Genomic DNA, 27,500 nt, shown 5'->3' on the forward strand with positions numbered 1-27,500 from the left:
ATATAGACTTTTTTCATGTGATTTGTCCTGGGAAAAAGGCAGAAAGGGAAGTAAAAAAGAAACTTGATTCCATTGTCAACTTGTGACAAATAACCTAATGTTTCCATTGATCTATGATCTCATAGAAATGAATATTCTCTGGAATAACACAGGCTACAACTCATCTCCACATGGCTATTCTGTGTGACTCTTGTCCATGACCTTCCATCAAGTCCCCACAAGATGTCCACCCAATATTCTAGAGACTTCCCTTGTTTTCTTTTGGAAGAAATAGTTTATTTTATTTGAATAGCATTTTAAAGCTTAAAGCACAGCTTCACAAGTATTATTTCATTTGATACTAAATAGCATGCCTTTGGAAGATGGATAGAATATTATTATCCCCATTTTACAGATGAAGAGCCTAAGGCAAAGAGAGTTCAGCCATGTAGCAAGTAAGTACCAGAGTTGAAACTGGATGACAAGTCTTCTGACTGCTAGTGAAATGTGCTTTCCATTTTCTCATGCTGCCTTTTTTGGATGCTCTTGTAACTTCTTCCTCAAAATTCTTGGGAAGAAGACTGAAATTTAGTGAACCACTCTGTTTTTAAGTTTCCAGATAGAAAATAAAGTGTTTCAGCAGCCACGATGAATTTAAAATATTTCAAATTAATTTATTTCAGAAATATTTATATAAATGTTACTAACTTAATGTGGCAGAAATCATGAATAGTCCAGATAGAAACATAATAATAAGAATGTGTAGTAAAACATGTAGTGTTGCTAGGCACCATGAGGAAGACATTTGAGACAGCATATGACTGATTGTCAAACCACTACCTCTCTCTGATGGAAATAGTTCAGTTCTCTAACTCCCAAAGACTCAGAAATAATAGTCTCCCAGATCTCTCCCAAGTCATCAGTCAGTGAAAAAATAACTCCAATGGAGAAAGGGCTAGCCATACCTGCCATCTAGCAACCAATTGCCACTCTTTGGTGAGTTAGCTTAGCTGAAGCAGCATGGTACCCTAAGGGAGACTCAGGAGACTGCAGTGGTCAGGCAAGTCAAACTATCACCACCACTTTGATGGTCATCTCCCTTCAGACATCAATGGAAATAACTTGGGGTTCTGAACCCCAAATCTTTGAATATAATAGGAGTGAACTATTTATTAGTCCTACTTTCTTCACGGCTCTACAGTCATCATTAAGGGGAAAAATCACTGTGGAAAAAGAACACACCACTAAAACCAACCCTGACCAGCTAGTTTTGAGTTCATAATTCCAAGAGTCCCAGGAGTCAGAGTACCTTGCCTTTCTCCCATCATCACTACCCCAGTCTTCTTCCCACTCTACACCCCAACCACTATTCTTGCTCTCAACCTAATTTTCTTCCCACTCTGCACCCCAACCACTATTCTTACTATCAATCTAATTCTTGCAACCTATTCCTCAACAACTCCTATAGAGATGTAGCCTGGTAATGGTTCCACAATGACTGAAGACCAGAGGAAGGACATTCTTGCTGTTCAAATCCTCAACTGTCAAATGATTCAGTAATAGAGATATTCAACAATATTTTCATCAGTAGAATCAAACTAAGGAAAAATTGCTGAACTACTGAACCCTAAGAAGGATATGACATTTCAATATGACAGAACCAAAACTTCTCATCGTCTCCTTCATTTGAAGGTAAGCTCCTTGTGAGCAAGGATTGATTTGCTTTTCTATTTGTATCTCAAGAAATTAGCATAACACTTTGCACAAAGGAAGTGTTTAACAAATGATCATTCATTCAACATTTATAACTAATAGGATAATGAGAAATGAAAATTTGCCCATTATCATTGACTATTTTGTGGCAAAAATAGCATATAGAGTGCTGGTGTTGTGAAAAAAATTAAAGATTATTTAGTAAACCTCTCACATAATAAAAAGAATTCTTACTCTATTTGTTGCCTGGAGACACAGTGTATAAAGAGCTTGACCTGAAGTCAGGAAGCTATATATTTTCCTGAGTTCAAATCTGGTTTCAGACCCTTACTATCTTTGTGATCCTGGGCAATTCACTTAACCTTGTTTGCTTTATCTGTAAAATGATCTGGAGAAGGAAATGGTGAACCACTCCAATATCTTTGCCTAGAAAAACCCTGAATAGGCTAATGGAGAGTTGGACACAACTGAAATGACTGAACAATAGCAACAACATGTTACATAGCCCCTACCACTCTGTAGTTTATTAGAGAATTGTCTTAAATAAGTGCAACTGTAACATAAAGATGAGAAAGAGAAAATGCCAGAGAGAACACAACAAATACTCCTCCTATCACAATAAGCAATTTGTATTATTTTCAAAATATTTGGCTATAGTGCAAGATTATTTTATAAGATCCTGCCTTTCTCATTAAGGTTACAGATGGATTCATCAGTGCCTATTTGTGAATGTCATTAGGTATTTTTAAAGTCTTATAAATTGTTCACTAATGTATCATATCTTAAATTATTTTGTAAGTTCTTTGAAGGTCAGGACTCATCTTCCTTAGAATTAACAACTATTGTGTGGTTAATCAAATGCCAGACACCTTTATATTACTTAAAATAATGTGAACTGAATTCATCTTAATTTCATTATGTTAATCTTCCACTACACTCTTATCCCAAATCCTAAATCATACTATATGTTGTTTATAAGAAACACATTTGAGTCAGGAAGACACAAACAGAATAAAGGTAAGAGGTTGGAGGAGAATCTATTTGGCTTCAACTGAGACAAAAGAAAAAAGCAGGTATACCAATCACAATTTCAGACAAAGCTAAAGCAAAAATAGAACTGATTAAAAGAGATAAGGAATGTAATTATATCCTCATAAAAGGCAGCATAACCAATAAAGTAATATCAGTACTTAACATATATTCACCAAAAGGAATAGAATTCAGATGTTTAAAGGAGAAACTAAAGAAGCTTAAGGAGGAAATATAAAGTAAAATTATACTGATAAAAGACCTCAAATTTGCTCTTTCAGAATTAGATAAATCTAAACAAAACATAAATGTGAAAGAAGTAAAGGAAGTAAATTAAATTTTAGAAAAGTTGTAATTAATGAATATTTGGAGAAAACTGAATAGGGATAAAAGAAATATATCTTTTTTTCAGAAGCATATGGTACATAAACAAAGACTGACCATGTATTGTAGCAAAAAAAAATCTTTATGACCAAGTACAAAAAGCAGAAATAATAAAATGCCACTTTTTCAGATCATAATGCAAAAAAATTAAAATTAATAAAGGTTCCTAGAGAGGCAAATTAAAAATTAATTGGAAACTAAATAATCTAATTCTTCAAACTGGTGGATCAATGAATAAATCATTGAAACAATCACTCATTTTATTGAAGAGAATGACAATGAGGAGACAACATAGCCAAAGCAGTACTCAGGGTAAAATGTATAGCCCTGAGTGTTTATGAATAAAATAGAGAAAAATCAAGCATTGCTGGTAGAGTTGTGAATTGATCCAACCATTCTGAAGAGCAATTTGGAACTATGTCCAAAGGGTGATAAAAGACTGTCTGCCCTTTGATTCAGCCATAGTACTGCTTGGTTTGCACCTCAAAAAGATAATAAGGAAAAAGACATATACAAAAATATTCATAGCTGCACTCTTTGTGGTGACAAAAAATTGGAAAATGAGGGGATGCCCTTCAATTGGGGAATGGCTGAACAAATTGTGGTGTATGTTGGTGATGGAATACTATTTTGCTCAAAGGAATGATAAAGTGGAGGAATTCCATGTGAACTGGAAGGACCTCCAGGAATTGATGCAAAGTGAGAGGAGCAGAACCAGGAGAACATTGTACATAGAGACTGATACACTGTGGTACAATCAAATGTAATGAACTTCTACATTAGTGGCAATGCAGTGATCCTGAACAACTTGTAGGGATCTATGAGAAAAAACACTATCCACATTCAGAGGAAAAACTGTGGGAGCAGAAACACAGAAGAAAAACAACTGCTTGATTACATGGGTCGAGGGATATGGTTGGGGATGTAGACTTTAAATGAACATTCTAATGCAAACACCAACAACGCAGAAATAGGGTCTGATCAAGAATACATGTAATACCCAATGAAACTGCATGCCGGCTGTGGGAAGAGTGGGGGAGGAGAGGGAGGGAAATAATGTGATTCTTGTACCCAATAAATAATGTTCTAAATTGACTAAATAAATTAATTAAAAAAATAAAAAACTACAAAAGTACAAATAAAAAATTCACAATTAAAGACAAATGGGAAATTCTAAAAATTAAATAAGAAATAACAAAATTTAAAGCAAAAGAAGTATTGAACTAATAAATAAGACTTGGAGTTGGTTCTATAAAAATGAGAGAGTATTGGTTAATTTGAATTATATGCCAATAAATCTGATAATATAGGTGATATGAATGAATATTTACAAAAATATAAATTGCCTAGATTAACAAAAGAGTAAATAATTTCATTTTAGAAAAAGAAATTGAAGAAGCTATCAATGAACTCCCCTAGAAAAAACCCCCAGGGTCAGATGGATTTACAAGTAATTTCTTTCAAACATTTAGAAAACAATTAATTCCAGTACTATACAAACTCTTTGGCAAAATAAGCAAAGAAATAGAAAAGTACATCAATGGAATAGACTAGGTAGAAATTATCCCAAAGACTCCAACTTTGGGGATAAGAACTCACTATTTGACAAAATCTACTGGGAAAATTATAAAACAGTATGGTAAAATTTATTTTTAGATCAATATCTTATAATCTAGACCAAGATAAGTTCAAAATGTATATATGATTTAAACATAAAGAATGATATATATAAATTAAGGGAACATAGAATAGTTTACCAATCATATCTATGGAGAAGGGAAGGACTTATGACCAAATAAGAAATAAAGTTCATTATAAAAAGTAAAATGAATATTTTTGATTATATTAAATTAAAAAGGTTTTGTACAAACAAAACCAAGATTAGAAGGGAAGCAACAAACTGGGGGGGGGTGTTAATAACACATTTTTCTGATAAAGGACTCATTTCTCAAATATGTAAAAAATTTAGTCAGATTTATAGGAATCCAACTCATTCCCCAAATAGCCAAAGGATATGAATAGGCAGTTTTCAGATGAAGAAATCAAAGTTATGTATAATCATATTAAAACAGTTATAAATGCCTCTTTGTTAGAGAAATGAAAATTAAAACAACTCTGAAGTGCCACCTTACACTTATCAGATTGACCAATATGACAGTAAAGGAAAATAATAAATGTTGGAGGAAAGTGGCAAAATTGGAACACTAATGCATTGCTAGTGGAGTTGTGAATTAATTCAAACATTCTGGAGGTCAATTTGGAATGATATGTCTTATTTCTAGTTCAATAAGACAGTAAAAGGAAATATGGCTTATAACTTTTAGCTTAAAGTCATAATCATTTCTCCAAAACAAAAATAAAAAACTCTCTTCTCATTCCTTGGTCTCAGTATATTCCCCTTCTTTCTTTTAATAATATTTTCATAAAGACTGCAAAATTCTTAGGGGAAAGAGTGATGGCACCAGAGTCCCCATTTTTACCAATTACAACACAATTCTGACATAAAAGTCAGATAAAAACCACTTGGAAGAATGATCTAATTTCAAAGAGTATTGAGCTTAATATTGACTCAAAAATTTCACAAATGTCTCCCTCCCTTGCCTCAACCTCATCTTTAAGTAAGTTCTTCAATTTGTTGTTATTTTGTCATTTTGGTTTCTCATTTCCTTATCCAGCTCATTTTACAGATGAGAAAATTCAAATAGGGTTAAATGACTTGCTCAGGGACACACTGTTAATTAGTTTCTGAGGACAAATTTCAACTTATGTAGATGACTCTTCCTGACTACAGGCCCAATGCTCTAACTACTGTGCAACCTAGCTACCCTTTCTTCTTAAATAGAGATCTTACTTACACAGGCACATTTTATATAGACACACACATATATACATGCATGAATACATATATATGCATATAATTATAACTGCTTCATTTTACAAATGAGGAATTTGTAGACCAAAAAGCTATAGTAACCTGCTCAAAGCCCTACAGCTACTTATGTAGAAAAGATGGCCTTTTAAACTTAGTTCCTCTGACTCAATGCTTTTTCCACTATACTACATGTATAAGCCAAATGCCATGGGGCACGCTTATTGTTTTAAAGCACTATCAGTAGTCATTGAAGTTTCAAAAGGTACATGTGTTCAGTAGTATTTTTACTTATTTTTAAATATTATTATTTATTTTAACATTCTTTTTTATGTTGAATTCTAAATTCTCTTCCTCCAGTCCTTTCCATTGAGAAGGCAAGCAATTGGATCTCAATTATATGTATATATATTTTCATATATTTATAATTCATATTAAACAAAATCATAGAAAACACATTTTAACATTGTCACAAAAAGAAAAAAAGTATTCAATAATATATTAAAATAAATTGAATACATATTAAGTTGTCCCATGAGACCAGAAACTGATCTGTAGTAATCTAGTTTCCATATTTTAACTTGCATTTGAAAGCAAAAGGATTTTGTAGCCTCTTCATGCTATAATTTCAAACTATATGCTTTAAAATGCATTATACCACAATTACATTGGTTTTTCTAAAGCTTCGTTTTCCAAGCAATCTTTTTTCTAACTTGATTCTCATGTTTTTGCCTTGCCATTGATTTAGACCAATACAACTTGGCTGTTCCCAAAATTTACTCCAGGAAGTTGTAAAACTCTGATCTTGTTTCAGTTATTAGGAATTCCAAATTGAAAATTAATCTTTCTCTTAGACTTTGAAGAAGTCCCACAATTCCAAAAAGTAAATTTGAAATTAGCCTTTTTTCACGTCCACCTGCCATCTCTTGAAAGTCAAAACCATATGTGCTTCCTCTTTGAAGTCCAATTTCAACATTCTAATGATAGCCTTCACAATATTCTTCCATGAGTACTTGCTTCACTCTAGCCAACTGGAACCCAATTCAACCAGAGGATGACAAATGCTCAAGCAGATGGGTGATTCTGACGTAACAAATGATTGTGGCCCATTGAGTTTTACACACACACACACACACACAATAATGTCAACATGTTAACCTGATAAAATGCCATATGAAATGAACCCGTATATGCTGAACATTCAAAGCAATTTCTGGTTTGAATTACCAAATCAATTTTTTACTACTATGAAATGATCCTTGCTACAGAGAAACCATTGTGTTGTTTTTTTCTCCAAATCTATGTCATGGACTTCTCTTTAGTAATTATGATTAATGTGTGCTGAGCCATTCTTTTCATGCTATAGGCCAACGATACTTAATTTTGTTCGTAAGAGGGAGACTGATTTTTGGAAATGATCATTCTTATTCACATTAATGAAGCTATCGTTGCTTTACAAAAGCCATTAATAAATTATTTTGTGATATCTTGAATTCACAATTTAAAATGCTCATTTAAAAATGGTTAGCCTTAAGTTCTGGAATGTTTGATGTGAAAAATAACATCCTAAGAAGAACATTGTAAATAGTATGAGGGGAAAAGAAAGTTGATTTGAAGTTAGCCAAACTTAAGGGAAGAATATTTCAGCCCTTGTTTGAATTCTTAAATGTTAAGTAAGAATGGATAGGAGAGTATGCATTCAATGAAAAAGTAAAAGAATACTCATTTTAGTTCCTTATGATACTGTTACCTATTAGGATAATTATACTACCCTAGTTTAAAAAAGCAAGCACAAATTCTCTAAATGATTTGTGCCAGTTTTTTCACAAGAATTCGCATAGTTTAGCCTTTCCCTATAGAGTGCCATGGAAGATAAAATGTGTTTCCAACTGCAGTTCATTGATCAAATGTTGAAAAATACCCAGAGTTTCAAAATCCATAAGAGACTTGGCTCTGGGGGAAAATTATGCTTTTCTTACCTACTTATGATGGACAGTAAAAGGAGCCCCTTGTTGTAGATTGAAGATTCACAAATCACTTGAATACTCTAAGATATCTGGTAATCAGTTTGTGATATATAAGAAACAATTACTTCCAAGCCTTCTCTTTCTTGTGAATCTTTTTTCTACTCATCATATTCCAATAAATAAATATAATATCTAACTACATTAAATCCATCACATATATATTTATTATATTTTTGTAGAAAGTCCCATGTTTTAATAATGCAATGTTTTCTTTAGTTCATAATCAAATTAGAGGATGTCATACTACTGAGTTACTTAAAAAGGTTGAAGTCTTTTATTTAAAAATATGTTTATGATTATGTTATAATGATGAGCAAATCATAGGAATAATAAATCAGAAAGACTCAAATTTAAATCCAAACTCTTATTACTCAGACATTTATTAGCTATATGACTGGGTAAGAATACTAACCTCGTTCTACTTCAGTTTTCTCATTTGTAAAATGGTGATAATAATAGCACCTACCTCCAGGTTCATTGAGAATATAAAGATTTGTAAAGTGCTTTGTAAATCTGAAAGTACTATATAAATTATAGTTACCCTTTAATGCTAGTTATTATAAATCATGAGATGAAGAAAACATGAGTTATGAAGTCAGAGCAGGAAGGTACTTAAGAGGCCATCATGATCAATTCTCACATTTTACAGGTAAGAGACTTGAGGCCCATGAAGGTTAAGTGCTTTTTTCCAGGGGTAAAAGCATAGAACAGAGTAAATAAGAGAAGAATTCAAAACTAGGATTTTTATGACTATACTACAAGTTTGCATCAAGTTTAAATATCCCTTGACCAAGACAAAAATCAGAGTTTTGAGCTTTATTTTTTACTTACTTAATTCACTTTCTCATAGCTCATACTTTTCTGACAACAGCCCAGAAACAAAAATTCTGTGGAATTCCATATGGATCACTTATATTGAAGGAGGAAGTGCCTGAGAGAAAAATGGCAAGAGTAAGCTTCTACTTAATTCAGTTCAAAGACAAAAGCATTTAATAAATGGTGTCTATATACCAGGCACTGTAGACATTATGAAGACAAGTGTGGATAGACAGAACCTGAAAAGTTATAAAGTAATAAAAAAGAAAAAGTGTGCACCCAAATAACTGGAATCTATAGGAGAACACAATAATTTGGATAAAACACTAAATCTAGGAAAGATATTTAAAAAATGTAACAAGGAGGAAATAATTTTCATCTTAGATAGACTGAAAAAAAAAGATTCAGGAAGAACTTTGTAGAGTAAGTAGCATCTGAGTTGACTGATGGAGGAGGGGAGGAGCTTTAAGAAATATAGGTACCTATTTTGTATAAAAATAAATTGGAAAGTTATAAAAATAAAGTATTTAGATGGAAAACCTTTTCCAATATGGGTTCAAAACTGTTTGGGTACTTTTGATAGATGTAATCAAAAGTATCCTCAGTGATGAAGTGAATCTCAAATGTGAACTTCCCTTCAGGGCCAGGCACAAGGATGCTAAAGAGACTCTTATAAAAATAAAATGTTTATTGAAATATATAAGGATAAATAAAGAATTTCTAATTCTAAGGTATTCTAAATCCACCCAAATAAACTCCCAGGTTCTCTCCCTGATCTAACTAAGCAAAATTTATACTACCTAAATAATAACTACCGCTATTATCCTTATAAATCTTAACTTCGCCTTCAAATTATAAAATAGCAAAGGCTAGCTGGTTGAGTCTCAACAAGAATCAAATTAGGACTCTGAGTCCCAACCAAAGACCAGGTTTTTCTTTGGTCTTCTCAGAGTTAAACAATCTATAAAAACCACAATAGATATTCAATAGTGTTTCCCAAGTTGGGAAAGGAAAACACTGAACTCCTGCAGATCTTTCCCTCAGACAAAGGGAGAGGCAAAGATGTTCCCTCTACCAGCCCTGAGAGTCTCTGAGAGTGTGTCTCTGCCAACTGTCAGAGAGAGTAATTGACATAGAAAACTGGTTATCACTGTCAGCAGTTGAAATTAACATGCTCTCTCAGCTCTGCTTCAAACTCCAGTTCTTTTCTCAAGCAGCCACTTTACTTCTCATCCCTAAACTAATAAAACAATACTTATTTTCTAATATCATCCTTATAATTTCCTGCCTTTGAGCATATGGAGAGATAAAAAATCTCTCCCGTATGCTCACTATTCTGTGTAATTCTAAAGCTATACCTAACCCTATTATTATTATATTTCCTAAAAATGGTCTTAATCTTATGCTTATCTTATCCTATTCTTATTCCTATATTTTATCTATGCTAACCTGTACTATGGATATAAATGAAAGAAAAGAAAATTTCAAAGAAAACATATTTGCATAAATGAGGTGCATAACATACAATTACAGAAATTCAAAATGGAAAATACAAAATGCAAACTTTTGAAAAACTTTTAAAAGAATAAAATAGAGTTACAAGCTAAGTTATGTTTTACAAAAAACTAAATTCTATCTAAAATAATAACTATTCACAACTCATGCAAACTTCATTTTACAAATTCTATTTATACAATTCAAATGAAACTTTTTACTATGTTAAGACCTTATCCTATCATTAATACAGAAAATCAAAACTACATTAAAACTCAAAATCAACTTACTATACTAAGAAAATCAACACTTTCTAATGAATTAACTATATACACATCTACATAAATTTACAGAACCCTACAATATCTATAGCTGTGTATATTTTATGTGTAAATTATTTACATGTTGCAGGAGGAAAATAAACTCTCCCCCTTAAGATAGTCTAAGAAAACCTTAAAGACTTTCTTTAGGAAGTTATGTATGTTTTCTTGATTATATCTCCAAGTAACACATAAAGTCTTCATGTGAGATAAAATATTATTATTTTAATATGTACAATTATTATTTTCCCAAAGTGATTTATCTATATTTATTTCTATGGGTACACATCACCTGATGTTGCAGAGTTTGTGAGAAATGTGTCCTATATGTGTATGTCATTTTGCAGAGAATACTTACCAAATCTTTAGTTACCTCCTCTGCTACTCTCTTCTGTCTTCATGTTGTTACTATGTAGTGCTTGTTTGCAACTATAATGAAAGTGTGTGGTATTATAATGGCAAAAAAATCTTACAGTTCATGTTCATAATCAGTTTGTGTTTCTCTTCTCTATGTTGATTTTTTTTCGGCATGTCTTTGTTACAGTTCAATTGTCCTTTCTGCTGTCACCTTATATGTTGCCTTCTCCTTTGTCTTGATCTTTATCTCTGTCTTCATTTCATTCTTCTTCTTCTTGAATAATTTCTTCTTCTGATATCTTTTTTACTGCAACCATGTTGTCTGATGTAATCTGTTCTGCTGTTGCTTTTTTTTTATATATATACAAGCAATGCAGTCATGTTTCTTTCTCTAATATACTTAATTATTTAAAGTTTTTTATGTAAACCAAATCCCCTGGTTTTATCATATGGGGTGCATAATCTAATTGACACCTGTCACACCCACAACTTCCACCTAATCTACTGCTTTGCACTCTTCACGGAATTTCTGCAACACAGATTTGGCAGCACCTATGTCTAAGTGATAATCATAAACTTGTGTTCCTATTTTTTGGGTTACATGGGTTTCTGTGCTATTTTCTGGAGAATGGACGGGTATCACAGGAGCTAACACACTAGGATCAGGAAAACTCAACACTCATTTCTGTTCCTCATTCTCTAATTCTTCATTGATTTCTCCTACACTAATTTCCCATGTTTTAAAAATCTTTGTCATTTTCATTCGTTTTTATCCCATTTCCCATACTTCCTAGTCCATTTTCTCCATATACTTTTGGCACACCTTCATAATGAAGTTGTACCTTTTTGCATATCAGGTTTTTGGGGATTTCCACCAGCTATTTGGGAATACTTTGGACCAGCACCTGCTTTGATATATTCTTGCATGGTATTCAGGTCTGCAACTGGTTGGGAATTATGGTAGCATCCAGTATCAAAATGCATTGGGTAGTTTGGTCTCCCAAACTGGCATGCATTATTAAAACAATTATTAAACACATAATTTATATTTCCATTTTGCCTGAATCCATTAAAGCAATTAAATCTATTGACTCAGTTTCCCCTGACGCTTTGCTCAAAGAATTGACCCCTAAATCTGCATTCTCTCATGAGATGACTAGGTCTGTTACAAAGAAAATATCTTAGGATTTATCTGTATTGTCTGAGGTTGTAATTGTTTCTGGGTTGTCTATAAGTAATTAGTACAGTGACTGTTTTTCCTATACTTCATTGGATTTCAGTTTTTGTTTAAGATCTCTAATTTCTTTGGTTAAGTTATAAATTATGTTGTTTTTTCTCTTCTGATTGCCTATCTTTTTCATCTTGGAAAACATAGTTAGCAATTCTCCAAATTTCATCAAGACCCATGTCAAACCAATTTGGACAGTTACTCCAAAAATAAGTTCAGACCACAGGGCATGTATTTTTCACAAACTGCCTGCTAATATGATTTACATTTTCATCTGTTAAAGTATCCAACCCAATCCATTTTTCAGCACAGTCAATAATTTAGTCAAGGAAAGTTAAGGGAGTTTCTCCCACTTCCTGCTTTAGGTGCTCAAATTTAGACCAGGTTCCTGGGCATTTGGAATTTTGCCTCAAAGTTTCAATTATTGCCTCCCTGGGTGTAGTTAAGTCTCTGTACCCCAGAAAAGAGTTATATTCCCAATCATGTCCCGAGTTGGCCAATTGGCAATTAGGGGGTTATTATTAGTGTCCTGTATAATCTGCTATTTCTCTCTTTTCATTATTAATATATCCTTAAGAATGTCAAAATCTAAATAAGAAGGACTTTAAAGCTTAACTAAATTCTTGAACTGCTTTACAAAACCCATGGGTTCTTCTTCATATGATGGAGTAGTTTTCTTAAAACTGTCTATATCAGCCTGTGTAAACTTTCTGTGGCACATCAGATTCACTAAGCCATGCTCTTGGGACACTATGGGTACCTCCCTTAGAGGAAACATATTTGTGAGGTGGAGAGCATCATTTTCTGACACAAGGTGCATAAAAAAATGCCTAAATAAGTCTGAACAATAAAAGGAAATTACCAGTTCACCATATTTCTTACATAAACACCCCTTTCTTAGAATAATATTTCTAAATGCATAAAATAAAATATATAGAATTTTAGAGAACACAATTTTATTGAATAGTTACCAGGAGGAGGAGTCAAGATGACGGCTTAGAGGCAGCAAAACTTCAGACCTCTGAAAACCCTTCCTTACCAATTACAAACTAAATGCCCCTAGGGGACTAAAAATCAAACCTAACAAAAAGACAAAGCCAAGGAAACCTCATTCTGGACTCAATTTAAAGGGTAAAATATGGTCATTCAACAAAAAAGAAGAATTCCAAGCATTTGTAAAGAAAAGACCAGACTGAACAGAAAATTTGATGTTCAAGCACAAAACTCAAGAGAATCATCAAAAGGTAATTAAAAAAAGATGGAAAAAAGTAAAATAAAACAATCCCTGATCATCAGATAACTGAAGAATAACTCCTCACCACAGCCAAAAGATATTCACAGGCTAGTATCTTGGTAAATGAGCTTCTGGAAGAGGCAACCACACATCTCTCTCCTTTCCTCTCCCAGGTCCAGAGTAACAGTTTTTTTTCCCAGCTGAATCCCAGGGATTCTAACTCAACCAGGCTCAGAAGATTCCAGTCTCATGTCCCTGTCCATCACTCTTATGTCCTAAGTCTTAATCCCTATTCCAAAAACAGCCATATGTTTTACCTAATTTCACACGGACAACTAATGTACTTAAGTTGTATTCCCCTTCAGTTGACCATTCTACATATAAAGAAGAAAATTCATAGGAAGAGCATTGAACACATTCCTCATTCTTCAAAAGCCAGGAAAATTCAATGTTTTGGAGCTATGATGTAGAGAAAGAAAGTCTTCCATAATCATTTACTAGCTCTTTAATTCTTCACTGGTTTCATTGGGTATTTTCAATTTATTAATTGGGGATCTTAATGCTACCTTATGAGAAAAACAAACAGCAGATTAACAAAGTCAAAACATCAGAGCTATAAAAAGAATATTTCACCTAGAATCCCTTCCTGTCTTGACTTTTAATACTGCAGACACTCATAATGAATATACATTTCTGGAGACTCATCTCAAATACACAATAAATTACAACATTTAATGCAAACAAAAGTTCATTTTGTTTGACCTTTAGAATGAGGCATATTGCCAAAATGTATGGGAAAAGAACAGCTTCCTACTTCTAACTTATGTCTATACTATACATAGGCAGTAAATCTTCAGTTATGCATATATGTTAATAAGCACAGAGAAAATCTCAAATCAGTCAAAGGAACAACTGGAACATTCCTAGTCAGCATAACTTTGGAGAAAAAGGGTGAACTTTTATGACTCCTGCCTTCATCAGACCTGGATCCCAATTCTCCTTCCATCAAAGACTAACTGGTGAACTTTGAACATTTGTAGGATGGCAGTAAGCACACTTTCACCATCTCCTTCACAAGGCTATTGTGAAAAAGTGCAATTGCAAATTATAAAGAGCAATTGACACTTTAGTTACTGCACATATAGAATGCTATGAAAGAAGTTAATTGCTACATAGGGAAATTTTTTTAATTCTATAGAATGAAAGATGATATAATATAGAAGGTTAAAGTTTTCAATAACATGAATAATGCCATTAGACTTTGTTTCTTATTCTAATTAGAAGGTATGACAACAATTATGCCACCTACATTGCATAGTGAATAGAACTCTAGGCCTACATTCAGGAAGAATTGAGTTCAAATCTGGTCTCTGACACACTATCTGTGTGACAATGGGCAAGTCATTTAACTCTGTTTGCCTCAGTTTTCTCATGTATAAAATGAGCTGGAAAAGGAAATGGCAAAGAACTTCATTATCTTCATCAAGAAAACCCCAAATGGGAATGGCTGAATAAATTCTGGTATATGTTGGTGATGGAATACTATTGTGCTCAAAGGAATAATGAACTGAAGGAATTCCATACGAACTGGAAGGACCTTCAGGAAGTAATGCAGAGTGAGAGGAGCAGAACCAGGAGAACATTGTACAAAGAGATGGACGCACTGTGACACAATCAAATGTAATGTAGCAGCAATGCAATGATCCAGGACAATTCTGAGGGACTCATGAGAAAGAAAACTATCCACATCCAGAGGAAGAACTGTGGGAGCAGAAACACAGAAGAAAAAATTTCCTTGATCACATGGTTCAATGGGGACAAGATTGGGGATTGTAGACTCTAAATGATCATCCTAGTGCAAATAATAATAATAATAATATGTAAATAGGTTTTGATCAATTATACATGTAAAACCCAGTTGAACTGCTCATTGACTATGGGAGGGAGGAGTGAGAAGGGGAAGGAAAAAATATGAATCATGTAACTATGGAAAAATATTCTTAATTAATTAATTAAAAAAAGAAAATCCCAAATGAGATTACAAGGAGGGGAACACAATTGAAAAATGCCTAAACAACAAATGAGAAAGACTATATTTGAAAAAAAACAAGTGCCATATAATTCATGTGAAAACTTAGTCTATTTCTGGACCTGCCTATTTAGCAGTTTCTCTAATAAAGGTATTTTTTTAATTTTGTGGCAACAGCTACATTGGGGCAATTTATTAGTTCCTACAGTAGTTTTTGGCACACAATGAACACTTAACATGCTTGTTGAATTGAACTTAATTAAGTATACCCAGAACACAAACTACCAGTCAATTAAAAAACATTTATTAAGCAATATTAAGCCAATAATTTGGCCAGGGTCACACAGCTAGCTTATGACAGATATGAGACATTGGCCTAATTCTTGCTAACTACTGAATTAGTCCTCTAATAGCTATACTTTGTTTCTCTTTTTCAAATGATGAGAAAAAATATAATTCAGAAGTTAGAGTGAAATCCTTCCTCTGACATAATGCTAGTATGACTATTAGGCAGTCACTTTGACTCTTAATGCCAAGTAATGCTCCAAGAGTTTGAATTACTAAATAGCTTATCCATATTGATTGTTGGAATTTCCACACCAGGAGATACCCATACTGATGGTATCACAAGTATAGATATGTCTATAAATGTTTGGGATAGATGTAGATAGGTAGATACATATGAATGTATATAAATATATTTACATGATGTGTATTACTGCATATGCATGTATTCGTATATCTACATATTCATGCATGTATGTGTGGATATATACACAAATATATGCATGTACACATCTTATTTACTGGTATTTTAGTCTTATATTTATATACCAATTAGCAATGTTTGGCTGTGAAATGATATGAGGAAAGAACCTAAAGGATTTTCCATGTACTACAGTTGGGGAACCACAGGTATGATTCAGCAAATCACTCAATAAATGTGTCTGCTATGAAGGAGTGGAGACTAGACAGCAGAGAAGGTATACAGACCCACCTGACCTCTACCAAATTATCCTTCAAAAAACTATGATAATTATACCTCACAACAAATTCTGGAGCAGCATAACCCACAAAAAGCCAGGGTGAAATAATTTTTTGCCCAAAACAACTTAGAAGATTGGCACAAAAGATCTATTCCACAAGGGTGGAAAAGGAATACAAACCAGCATACTGAAAAAGACCTCATCACAGCAACAGGTCTTGGTGGTGACTAAATCAGTAGCAAAGGCTTCTGGAGCTCTCAGCCACAGCCATTGGGGGGGGGGTCAAAAAACTGTACAGAAAGAGATTACAGGGTTCCCTTTGCTGGATCTGGGTACAATACTATCATAGCACTGCCCATGCCCCAGATCAGAGTCCTGGGTTGAGATCTCAGATTGAGGAAGAATACTAGCACATACAAATGCTAGTGGCCACAAGAGAGAAGGGAACCCTGACCACAGTTTCAAGATGGAAAAGAATGGTTATGGTTACTTGCAGATTGGAGCACAGGCCTGAAGAGTATTAAATACATAACTCCTTACAACATACCACCTTGGAAGAACTAAAAGCACAGATCAAACAAAGAACCTCTGGGTTGGAACAGTGTTCCCTACACCAGAGTTACAAAACCCAAAAATATATTCTCAAAAAAAGACAGCAAAGTCAATTCTGCTGTATCCAATGACTCTAAGAAAAATAAGATTTGCCCTCAAGCCCCAAAAAGGATTAATGCAGGAAATAAAAAAAAAAAGGATTTAAAAAAATCAAATAGAGGTAGAAGAAAAATTGGGAAAAGAAAAAGAATACTAGAGGAAATCATGAAAGAGAGTCAATGGATTGTTAAAGGAGGCACAAAAAGTACTAAAGAAATTAATTCAAAATAACAACAACAACAGAATAAACCACTTGGTAAAAGAAGGACAAAATTCACTGAAAAGAAGAATTACTGAAAAAGCTGAATTAGCCAAATTAAAAAGATATACCCAAATACATTGGATGAAAAAAAAACAGTTCTCAAAAGGCAGAATTGAACATATGGAAAAAGAGGTACAAAAGTTCAAGAAAATTATTTCTTAAAAATTAGAATTGAGCTAGTGGAAACTGATGACTCCAGGAGATATCAAGAAACAATTTTTAAAAGTAAAAGAAGAAAATGTGAAATATCTCATGGGAAAACAACTAACATTAAAAATAAATAGAGGAGAGATAATCCAAGAATTATTGGACTACCTGACAGCCAAGATTTAAAAAAAAACAAAAACTGACATCACCTTTAAAGGAATTATAAAGGAAAACTGCCCTAATATTGTAGAACCAAAGGGCAAGATGGAAATGGTAAGAATCCACCAATTACCTCCTGAAAGATATCTCAAAAGGTTTATTATAGCCAAATTCTAACAATCCCAGGCCAAGGACAAAATATTATAAGCTGGCAAAAGAAACATTTCAAATATCATGGAACCACAGTAAGGATAATATAAGATTTAGTATCTTCTACAGAAAAGAAATCGAGTTTAGAATATGATATTGCAAAGGTCAAAGAAGCTAGGACTTCAACCAATAATCTTTTACCCAGCAATATTGAGCATAATCCTTCAAGGGAAAAATTGTATTCAAAGAATTAGATGACTTTCAAACATTCCTGATAAAAAGACCAGAGGTTAGTGGAAAATTTGTCTCTGAAATACAAGACTAAAGAAAAACATAAAAGTGTAAAAAGCAAAGAGAAATCAAAAGACATTCAAAAAAAGGTTAATATGTGCACATACTACTTGGGAAGATGATTTTTCTAATTCCTAAGAACTTTATCATTATAAGGGACCAGAAGGACTATACATAGACAGAGGACAAGGGTGTGAGTTGAATGAGATAGGATGATATCTTTTAAAAAACTAAGGCATCAGAAAGAGGGATGCATTGTCAGATTAGGGAAGGGAATAGAATTATTGGGATAATAATAAATAATTCCACATAAAAGAGATATGAATGAGCTTTTACAGATGAGGGGAAATGGAGGAGGCAGGGAGAGGAACACATGAACTATATTTTCATCATAATTGGCTCAATGAGAGAATATATACAATCAAAATGAGGTATAGAAATCTATCTTATTTGACAGGAAAGTAAGAAGAGAAGGGCATGAGGGAAATGGGTGTTGAACTGATAGAAAAGAGGGAAAATTGGAGGTTGTTTTGGTCAGAAAATAAATGGGGAAGAAATAGGTTAGAGAGTAATACACAGTAATCATAATGGTATAAAAATGTCACAAGTCTCTCTAATAAAGGCCTTATTTCTCAAAAAAAAAAGTGTTTACTGTGTCAGGCACAGTACAAAGCATTGAAGATACAAAAAGAGGCAAAAAGCATTCCCTGCCTTTGAAGAGCTAAAATCAAGTGGAGAAAGAAGATAATACAGAAATTACATATATATATATATATATATATATATATATATATAGAGAGAGAGAGAGAGAGAGAGAGAGAGAGAGAGAGAGAGAGAGAAAGAGAGAGAGAGAGAAAGCAAAGTATATGCAGTATAAAGAGGAAAAAAATTAAAATAAGAGGAAACTAGAATTATGAAGGATTAGGGAAGGGTTCCTGTCAGAAGTGGAAGTTTTGGAATTTGTAGGAAGTCAGGAATTTCAGTAGTCAGAGAGATAGAAAGGAGTTGACAGCATGGGGGACAGTCAGGGAAAATCCCTTTGAGAGATGCAGTGTCATGCTCATAGAGTCAGGAGGCCAGAGTAACTAGATGGAAAAATACATAGTGGATTAAGGTATAAGGAGAATTGGGAAGGTAGGAGGGGGGAAGGTTCTGATGACTCATGCCATATATTTTCAAATTCAAAAATCTCAAAAGTTTTGGTTGCTTTTCCTAAACAGCTTCTCCATTTCTTTCTCTTTTATTCTTTGTAATATGTAATGATTTTGTTTCTCTGTGTAGAAGAGGCATAAATGTATTTGGAAATGAAGGTATATAAAATTTTAAACCAATAAAATGAATTTGTAATATAACGAAAAATGTTTGTCACGTAGAACAGACTCAGTGCAGTGTATGAGGATTTGGCTCACAAACGAAAAATGGCAAAAATAAAAAAAAATTATTTTCATCTGCCCTTACTATGGCATACTTTTTCAAAGTTTTTTCTAAGTTTCTGGTTTTGGTGTTCTCTCCAAGGGCAAGGGATATATACATATGTACCCATATATATATATATATACCCTCTCCTAAAGTACTTCACACATAGTAGATACTCAGTACATATTTGCTGAATTAAATTTTTGCCCTCATAAAAAGTGATAGCAGAAGATGTGATTACTGACTTTTCAACTAATTTACCCTTTGGAAGATCCCTCTGGAGGTAATGTGAATTGCAAAGGGTGAATTTTATCCACTTTGCACTATAAAGTTGAAATATTATTTCCATCTCACTTTGAAAAAAGTTTACTAAAGGACAAATAAACCACCACAGGATAAGTCAATAAGAGAGGACACTAATAAGGGCTATATTCAAAATTGGACAGAAGATGCAATAGCAAAAGGGATCCCAAAAAATTAGATAATGTTAATGTGCCCATGGTATTGAGAGTCTGTCTCATCAATTCTTACTCCTATATTTCAGTATTTACTTATTTTTATTATAAATTTCTATTTTTCCAGCTTATATGTCAACATGATTTTCAATATTCATTTTATGATATTTTGCATTCCATCTTTTCTCTACTACTTTTCGCTTCTCCCCAAGAAAGCCAATAATATGATATAGGTTGTATATATATATATATATATTATGAGATAATATATTTTTCCATGTTAGTTATGTTGGTAAAGAAGACACATTTTGCTTGCACTAGAGAAAAATTCTTGGAGGAAATAAAGAATGATATGTTTCAATTTGCATTTGGACTTCATCTGTTTCTTCTATAGTAGTGGAGGTCTTTTGTTGTTATTATGAGTTCCTTGGGGATGTCCTGGATTCTTGCCTTGTTGATAACAGTTGTCATTCAGAGTTGATCATCATATATTATTGCTGTCATAGCACACAAAACTCTCATGGTTCTGCTCACTTCATTTGGCATCACTTCATATAAATCAACTAGGTTTTTTTGTGATTATCTTGTTCATCATTTCTGATGTCTCTACAGTATTATATTAAAATCATATGCCACAACTTTTTCAGCACTTCTCCAATTGATGGGCATCCTTTCAGTTTCCAATTTTTTGCTACCACAAAAAGAGCTGCTATAAAAATTTTGAGCAAGTAGATTCTTTTCCTTTATCTTCAATCTCTTTCAGATACAAACCTAGCCTTTCTGGGCCATAGGGACTGCATAGTTTTATTCCAGATTGCTCTCCAGAATGGTTATATCAGTCTGCAACTGCACCAGAAGTATATTAATGTCCCATTTTTTCCAGTCCCCTCCAACATTTATCATTTTTCCTTTTTTGTAAGGTTAGTCAGCCTGATTAACTGGGAAATGTCTTTTTTCCCAGTTAATTGGGAAATGCTTTGTATTCTTGTAAATGTCTCAGTCCTGTATATATTTGAGAAATAGAGACTTTGTTAAAAGATATTTGCTATAAATATTTTTCCCAATTTGCTTTTAATTTTGTTATTTTGTTGTGAAAAACCTTTTCAATTAAATGTCAAAGTGATCTATTTTATCTCTCATTGTATATTTAAATAAATTACATAAATTCATACTTTAATGTATTTCATCATGGCACCATTGTATGTTTTGGGTTTTTTTTCTTTTTAGTTTTATTGTGATTACATGGATAGTGAGTTCTTTGCCCAAGTATGGGATATCCATACTTATATGCAAAGTGGCTTCAATAGATAAATGGTAAAAGAAAAGCATCAAAAATGTGCCTAGAGTTGTGACAATTAGACAGTTGGTTCATCCATTACAGTTAATTTAGTATCCCATAGCTGTACATTGTTCCCAGGTCACCTCAAAATAGTTATTTAAGGTTTCAAAGCTCTTTACTTAAAACAATTCTTAGAGGTGATTAGTGGGAATGTTTTTATCCTAATTCTACAGATTAGGAGACCAAGGATCAGTGAGGTTCATCAGTGAGGTCAGTGGTCATGGTAGCTTTTGTCAGGCAGTCAGACCTTTATCCAAGGTCTTCGATACTGAGTTGAAAGTTCTTGCCATTACACCACACTTTTTCTGTTCAGCAAGTGCTGCTACTCATGCCTTCTATTCCACATTTGTCACTCCAAACCCCAATTGTGAAGCTGGAGGTGTAGCAAAGGCAGCATCACAATGGCCGTTGAACTACAGTGGGGCAAGTCAGATCTTATAGGGCAGAAAAGCTCTGGTAGATAATTAAAGGGATCATTTCTGAGCCCCTGAGGCTTTGGAGAGTCAAGATTATATATGCTTTGCCTCAGAGTGGAAAAACTTCATTATTTGGGCTTAGATGTGGACAATTGGTAGACTCATCTTAGAAACTAGGAGATAGTCTTTGTACTCTCTTACTATATACTCCAATGAGACAAGCTCATTCAAATGCCACAGGTGCAGCTCATGGTGCCTAGGCTAGTACCCATAATCCAAAGTAGGCTCAGTAAAACAAAATTGACTCAATGCATTAAAACAGTGAAAGTACAAAATACCTTTAAAAATCATTTGAGACAATAATCTTAGTAATCTACAATTTCAACCAACAATTCAGTAACAAAATTCAGAATTCTAGTCTTTCTCCTTTACATTTTATGGGAAAATATCCTTTGTTACAGTGAAAAATAGACCTGGCCTTAGAAAGCTCTTCTGAAGTAAAAGGCCTGATTTCACCAAGTTGGTAGCCATTGCCTTTTGGATCCCATCCATCTGAATAGTCAAGATCCTTCATCTATGTTTGATACTTTAAAAGCCCTCTACAGCACATCTGTTTTTCATTTTTTTTAAAGTCTATAAAAAAAAACTGTCCACCCTGAATGGGCATCAGTGCAGTAGACAAATCCCACTTTGTCCAAGGAGTCCATTTTAATTGTTATGCCAAAACCATATTTGCTCCATTAATCAGGCTCCTTAAAAGAGTTCCTCCCTGCAAGGAGGCATAAGCAATGGCTAATCCTGTCATGCAGCTTCCGTGATAACCACTACAAAGCACATTCTGCCCTACACAGTATATGGGACTTTCCCCTCCAGACACAGTTGTGCATTCCTCATCACTCCTGTTACACCTGGGCCATTACTACAATTGAAGTTACTTATACACTGAAAAGGGCCAAGAAGATTTAAAAATAATGAATGTTGATTCTGGCCTTTCTTAGACTAAAGTATACTTTTCTCTCTGCAGAAATTCTTACTTTTTTATATTTAGTTCTGCTATTAGCTTTCAGTTGTAAAACATAGATCTAGGGCTAGAAAGAATATTAGAGACTATTTAGTCCACAGTATCCTCGTTTTACAAATATGGAAACTGATGACCAGAGTGGATGTAGAAATTTGCCCAAGGTCACACAGGTAGATTACGGTAGATCATTTATAGTTAGAGGACCTGAATCAATTCTGGCTTTGAATTTATGATCTATATGACCCTGGTCAAGTCACATACTTTTTTGTTTGTTTGTTTTTGTTTGTTTGTTTTTTCACTTTAAACATTATTTTATTTGGTCATTTCCAAACATTATTCATTGGAAACAAAGATCATTTTCTTTTCCTCCCTCCCACCCCCTTCCCATCACCTCTCCCATAGCCGACGCACAATTCCACTGGGTATCACTTGTGTTCTTGGTTCGAACCCATTTCCATATTGTTGGTATTTGCATTAGAGTGTTCATTTAGAGTCTCTCCTCAGTCATATCCCCTTCCCCCTGCAGTCAAGCAGTTGCTTTTCCTCAGTGTTTTTACTCCCACAGTTTGTCCTCTGCTTGTGGGTAGTATTTTTTAGATCCCTGCATATTGTTTAGGGACATTGCATTGACACCAATGGAGAAGTCCATTACGTTTGATTGTACCACAGTGTATCAGTCTCTGTGTACAATGTTTTCCTGGTTCTGCTCCTTTCGCTCTGCATCACTTCCTGGAGGTTGTTCCAGTCTCCATGGAACTTCTCCACTTTATTATTCCTTTGAGCACAATAGTATTCCATCACCAACAGATACCACAATTTGTTCAGCCATTCCCCAATTGATGGGCATCCCCTCATTTTCCAATGTTTAGCCACCACAAAGAGAGCAGCTATGAATATTCTTGTACAAGTCTTTTTACTTATTGTCTCTTCGGGGTACAAACCCAGAAATGCTATGGCTGGATCAAAGGGCAGACAGTCTCTTATCACCCTTTGGGCATAGTTCCAAATTGCCCTCCAAAATGGTTGGATCAATTCACAACTCCACCAAAAATGAATTAATGTCCCTACTTTGCCACATCCCCTCCAGCATTCATTACTTTCCTTTGCTGTCATGTTAGCCAATCTGCTAGGTGTGAGGTGATACCTCAGAGTTGTTTTGATTTGCATCTCTCTGATTATAAGAGATGTAGAGCACTTTTTCATGTGCTTATTAATAGTTTTGATTTCTTTGGCTGAGAACTGCCTGTTCATGTCCCTTACCCATTTATCAATTGGAGAATGGCTTGATTTTTTGTACAATTGATTTAGCTCTTTGTAAATTTGAGTAATTAAACCTTTGTCAGAGGTTTTTATGAAGATTGTTTCCCAATTTGTTGCTTCCCTTCTGATTTTAGTTACATTGGTTTTGCTTATACAAAAACTTTTTAATTTGATGTATTCAAGATTATTTATTTTGCATTTTGTGACTCTTTCTAAGTCTTGCTTGGTTTTAAAGCACATACTTTCTTTTGAGCCTCAATATCCCCATTATCAAATTAAAGGTATAGATGAAATGACTTGAAATTCAACTTTTATATATAAATTCATTATCCTATATAAAGCCAGCATACTTTACACTTTTGAGCAAGTCACTGAATCTCTGCCTCAGCTTTTCCAAATATAAATAGCTCCTACTTCCCCAAATTCTTGTGTTGATAACAAAATATTTGCAATGGGCTTAGCACAGCTCCTGGCAAATAGTACACAAATAATAAATATGTATTCTAAACAGATTAGACATAAGGGAAAATTGTCTACTTGTACAAAAATATGTATAGCAACTCTTTATTTAAAATTAGAATGGTATATACTTAATTTAGAATATTTTTCCATGGTTGTATGATTCATTTTCTTTCTCTCCCCTCCTCCCACCCCACTCCCATAGCCAATGAGCAATTCCACTGGGTTTTACATGTGTCATTCATTGATCAAAACCTATTTCTATATTATTGATATTTGCACTAAGGTGCTCATTTAGAGTCTACAACCCCAACATATCCCCCTCAATCCATGTAATCAAGCAGTTATTCTTCTTCTGTGTTTCTATTCCCACAGTTCTTTCTCTGAATGTGGATAGTGGTCTTTCTCATAAGTCCCTCAGAATTGTCCTGGATCATTGCATTTCTGATAGTAGAGAAGTCCATTACATTCGATCGTACCACAGTTTATCAGTCTCTGTGTACAATGTTCTCCTGGCTCTGCTCCTCTCACTCTGCATCAATTCCTGGAGGTTGTTCCAGTCTCCATGGAATTCCTCCAGTTCATTATTCCTTTTAGCACAATAGTATTCCATCACCAACATATACCACAATTTGTTCAGCCATTCCCCAATTGAAGGGCATCCCCTCATTTTCCAATTTTTTCCCACCACAAAGAGTGAGGCTATAAATATTTTTATATAAGTCCTTTTCCTTATTATCTTTTTGGATTATAAACCCAGCAGTGGTATAGCTGGATCAAAGGGCAGACAGTTTTTTAGCGCCCTTAGGGCATAGTTTTAACTCTTTTTGTAGTGGCAAAGAATTGGAAACTTAAGAGATGTCCTCATTGGGGAATGACTAAACAAGTTGGGAGTATAAGATTGTAATGGAATACTATTATGCCATAAGAAATGACAAGCAAAATGATCCCATACAAAAAACCTGGAAAAAATTACATGACACGATGGAAAGTAAGTAAGCAGAACCAGGATAAAGTTGTACCCAGTAACTCTTACAATGCATTATGATCAATTGTGAATGACAACTATTATCAGAAATGCAAGTGTCCAAGACAGCTCCAAGGGAGTCATGATAAAGAAGTCTATCCAGTGCCATAGTCTGATGGAGTCTGGAAGCATATCATTCTTCCCTTTATTTCCTTCATGAACTTTGCTATGTAATAAGCAATATGTATCTTCATTCATAAGATGATGGACATGGAAATATGTATTGCAAATGCACAACCTATATAGTATTTCTTGGGAGTGAAGAGGGGTTGAATGAATGGAGAGAACATGGATCAAAAATTTTCAGAAAACAATTATTAAAATTGTGTCTTCATGTTATCTGGAAAAATAGAAAAGACATAAAACAAAAGAAAAAAAAAGGAAATACATATTCCTTCTTTTTTTTCTTCCTTACTTCCCTTTAGTTTCTTCATCTATAAAATGAGGATATCAAACTAGGACTAGGTGGCAGCTGAAAACTTTTCTAGCTCTAGTGCTATTATAGGTTCAAATGATGAATATATAGCTACACCAATGAATAAAAAAAATAAAGGGGAGGTTATGTAAAAGCTGGGCCATGGTAGTTTTTAGTAATTTATGATTCTATACCTAACTTAAAAATAATTTACAAAACATAAAGTGGGTAGTCAATTACATTTTAGGAAATAATTCTGCTATCCTTACAGGAAAATGGAGATAATTATAACAATACATTTATTTATTATTAATATTCTCCTAAGACCCTATGATTACTCTCTTGACCACAATCCATTCAACTCTAAAATGATGGGGTAAATAAAAAATCATATGGGTTCCATTAGATCTCTAAATCTATGATCTTATTTTTAAGAAATATTAATAAAATTTATAAGAATACAATGTTTTATTAGAAAAATCAAGCCATCTATAGTCATAAGAAAGGGAAGTCTCTAAATCATTGTTTATTAGAGGGATGCAAATAAAGATACCTTTGAGGTACCACTCCTCACCTATTATATTGAACTAAAGGACTGAAAAGGAAAATAATAAATATTGGAGAGAATATGGAAAAATAGGGACAATAATGAGGAGCTCACAGATACACAGATCAATGTAATACCCAAAGCTGTTTATTTAATATTGCCTTTAATATATACCACTTCTGTTTGAATTGAGAACTTATCCTACCATTCTGAAGAGCAATTTGGAGCTATGCCCAAAGAGCTATAAAACTGTTCATACCTTGTGACCTAGCAATACCACTACTATATCTGTATATCAAAGAGATCATAGAAAAAGGACAAAAGAAAAGAAAAGAAAAAGAAAAAGAACAAAGACCTATATGCACAAAAATATTTGTAGCAGCTTCTTTTTGTAGTAGCAAAACAAAAAACAACAACAACAACAAAAACAAAAACAGAAAATAAGAGGATTCTCATCAATCGAGGAATGGTAGAACAATTTATGGAATACTATTGTGCTATAGTAAATAATAAACAGTGTGATTTCAGAAAATCTCAGGGAGATTTATATGAACCAATGCAGTATGAAATGAGCAGAATCAGGAGAACATTATACATAGTAGCAGCATATTGTTCACTGATCAGTTGTGAATGACTTGGGTATTTTCAATAATAAAATCATCTAAAACAGTTACCTTTTAAAGGTCCAGGTGATGTGAGAAATGTCCTCAGGCATGCTTGGAGTGCAGGAGAGGAACAGCACATCCCCACATCCCTGTGACTTTCTAGTAACAAACTCTAGTGAACTCCGTGCTGGGGCAATGGCATATGTGCCCACAGAGAGAGCCCTAAGTGCCCTCTCTGACACATGTGCCATGGGCTTGCCATCACAGTTATAAAATAATTGTTTTATAAAAAAAGTGAAAGACTTCTGGTGACAAGTGCTATTCACCTCCAAAGAAAGAACTGGTGAACTCTGAAAGGAGACTTAATGATACTTTTAGGAAAACTTTATTCTTAGGATTTGGGGTCTGTCTTCTT

This window comes from Monodelphis domestica, chromosome 6 (genome assembly GCF_027887165.1).
Source record: "Monodelphis domestica isolate mMonDom1 chromosome 6, mMonDom1.pri, whole genome shotgun sequence".
Lineage (NCBI taxonomy): Eukaryota > Metazoa > Chordata > Mammalia > Didelphimorphia > Didelphidae > Monodelphis > Monodelphis domestica.